Below are 3,168 nucleotides of genomic sequence, written 5' to 3'. Positions count from 1 at the left end.
AGCGTTTGTATCGTCCTTTCGCTCTGCCCATCAGTTTGTGGATGATAGGCAGTACTCATGTCTAGACGAGTTCCTAATGCTTGCTGTAATGTCTGCCAGAATCTTGAAATAAATCTGCCATCCCTATCAGAGATAATAGAGATTGGTATTCCATGTCTGGAGATGACTTCCTTCAAATACAGTCGTGCTAACTTCTCCATCTTGTCATCTTCTCTTATTGGCAAAAAGTGTGCTGATTTGGTGAGACGGTCAACTATTACCCAAATAGTATCAAAACCACTTGCAGTCCTTGGCAATTTAGTGATGAAATCCATGGTAATGTTTTCCCATTTCCATTCCGGGATTTCGGGTTGTTGAAGTAGACCTGATGGTTTCTGATGCTCAGCTTTGACCTTAGAACACGTCAAACATTCTCCTACGTATTTAGCAACATCGGTTTTCATACCCGGCCACCAAAAATGTTTCTTGAGATCCTTGTACATCTTCCCCGTTCCAGGATGTATTGAGTATCTGGTTTTATGAGCTTCTCTAAGTACCATTTCTCTCATATCTCCAAATTTTGGTACCCAAATCCTTTCAGCCCTATACCGGGTTCCGTCTTCCCAAATATTAAGATGCTTCTCCGATCCTTTGGGTATTTCATCCTTTAAATTTCCCTCTTTTAAAACTCCTTGTTGCGCCTCCTTTATTTGAGTAGTAATGTTATTATGAATCATTATATTCATAGATTTTACTCGAATGGGTTCTCTGTCCTTCCTGCTCAAGGCATCGGCTACCACATTTGCCTTCCCCGGGTGGTAACGAATCTCAAAGTCGTAATCATTCAATAATTCAATCCACCTACGCTGCCTCATATTCAGTTGTTTCTGATTAAATATGTGTTGAAGACTTTTGTGGTCGGTATATATAATACTTTTGACCCCATATAAGTAGTGCCTCCAAGTCTTTAATGCAAAAACAACCGCGCCTAATTCCAAATCATGCGTCGTATAATTTTGTTCGTGAATCTTCAATTGTCTAGACGCATAAGCAATCACCTTCGTTCGTTGCATTAATACACAACCGAGACCTTGCTTTGATGCATCACAATAAATCACAAAATCATCATTCCCTTCAGGCAATGACAATATAGGTGCCGTAGTTAGCTTTTTCTTCAATAACTGAAACGCTTTCTCTTGTTCATCATTCCATTCAAATTTCTTCCCTTTATGCGTTAATGCAGTCAAGGGTTTTGCTATTCTGGAAAAGTCTTGGATGAACCTTCTGTAGTAACCAGCTAGTCCTAAAAACTGGCGTATGTGTTTCGGAGTTTTCGGGGTTTCCCACTTTTCAACAGTTTCTATCTTTGCCGGATCCACCTTAATACCTTCTTTGTTCACTATGTGACCGAGGAATTGAACTTCTTCCAACCAAAATGCACACTTTGAAAACTTAGCGTACAATTCTTCCTTCCTCAATACTTCTAACACCTTTCTCAAATGTTCACCGTGTTCTTGGTCATTCTTTGAGTAAATAAGTATGTCATCAATGAAAACAATGACAAACTTGTCAAGGTATGGTCCACACACTCGGTTCATAAGGTCCATGAACACAGCTGGTGCATTAGTTAAACCAAACGGCATGACCATAAACTCGTAATGACCGTAACGTGTCCTGAAAGCAGTCTTTGGAATATCATCTTCTTTCACCCGCATTTGATGATACCCGGAACGTAAGTCAATCTTTGAATAAACAGACGAGCCTTGTAGTTGATCAAATAAGTCATCGATTCTCGGTAGTGGGTAACGGTTCTTGATGGTAAGTTTGTTCAACTCTCGGTAGTCGATACACAACCTGAATGTACCATCTTTCTTCTTGACAAACAAAACAGGAGCTCCCCACGGTGATGTGCTTGGTCGAATGAAACCACGCTCTAAAAGTTCTTGTAATTGGCTTTGTAGTTCTTTCATCTCGCTGGGTGCGAGTCTGTAAGGAGCACGAGCTATTGGTGCAGCTCCTGGTACAAGATCTATTTGAAATTCAACGGATCGATGTGGGGGTAATCCCGGTAATTCTTTCGGAAATACATCAGGAAATTCTTTTGCTACGGGAACATCATTGATGCTCTTTTCTTCAGTTTGTACTTTCTCGACGTGTGCTAGAACAGCATAGCAACCTTTTCTTATTAGTTTTTGTGCCTTCAAATTACTAATAAGATGTAGCTTCGTGTTGCCCTTTTCTCCGTACACCATTAAGGGTTTTCCTTTTTCTCGTATAATGCGAATTGCATTTTTGTAACAAACGATCTCCGCTTTCACTTCTTTCAACCAGTCCATACCGATTATCACATCAAAACTTCCTAACTCTACTGGTATCAAATCAATCTTAAATGTTTCGCTAACCAGTTTAATTTCTCGATTCCGACATATATTATCTGCTGAAATTAATTTACCATTTGCTAATTCGAGTAAAAATTTACTATCCAAAGGCGTCAATGGACAACTTAATTTAGCACAAAAATGTCTACTCATATAGCTTCTATCCGCACCCGAATCAAATAAAACGTAAGCAGATTTATTGTCAATAAGAAACGTACCCGTAACAAGCTCCGGGTCTTCCTGTGCCTCTGCCGCATTAATATTGAAAACTCTTCCACGGCCTTGTCCATTCGTGTTCTCCTGGTTCGGGCAATTTCTAATAATGTGGCCTGGTTTTCCACATTTATAACAAACTACATTGGCATAACTTGCTCCGACACTACTTGCTCCGCCATTACTCGTTCCGACACCATTTGTTCCTTTCGTTCTATTAACCCCTGGTCCGTAGACCTCACACTTCGCCGCGCTATGACCATTTCTTTTACACTTGTTGCAAAATTTGGTGCAGAACCCCGAGTGATTCTTTTCACACCTTTGGCATAGCTGCTTCTGATTGTTGTTGTTGTTGCGGTTATTATTGTTGTTGGGATGATTGTTGTAGTTGCTGTTGTTGTTGTTGTTGTTGTTGTTGTTGGGCCGTTTGTTGTAGTTGCGATTGATGTTGCGATTGTTGGGATAATTGTTGCGATTATTGTTGTAATTGCTGTTGTTGTTGTATTGGTGATTCTTATCACCGTTTTCCTCCCACTTTCTTTTTACTTGCTTCACATTGGCCTCTTCAGCAGTCTGTTCTTTAATTCTTTCTTCAATT

This window comes from Rutidosis leptorrhynchoides, chromosome 4 (genome assembly GCF_046630445.1).
Source record: "Rutidosis leptorrhynchoides isolate AG116_Rl617_1_P2 chromosome 4, CSIRO_AGI_Rlap_v1, whole genome shotgun sequence".
NCBI lineage: Eukaryota > Viridiplantae > Streptophyta > Magnoliopsida > Asterales > Asteraceae > Rutidosis > Rutidosis leptorrhynchoides.
Note: the sequence above shows the minus strand (reverse complement) of the source record.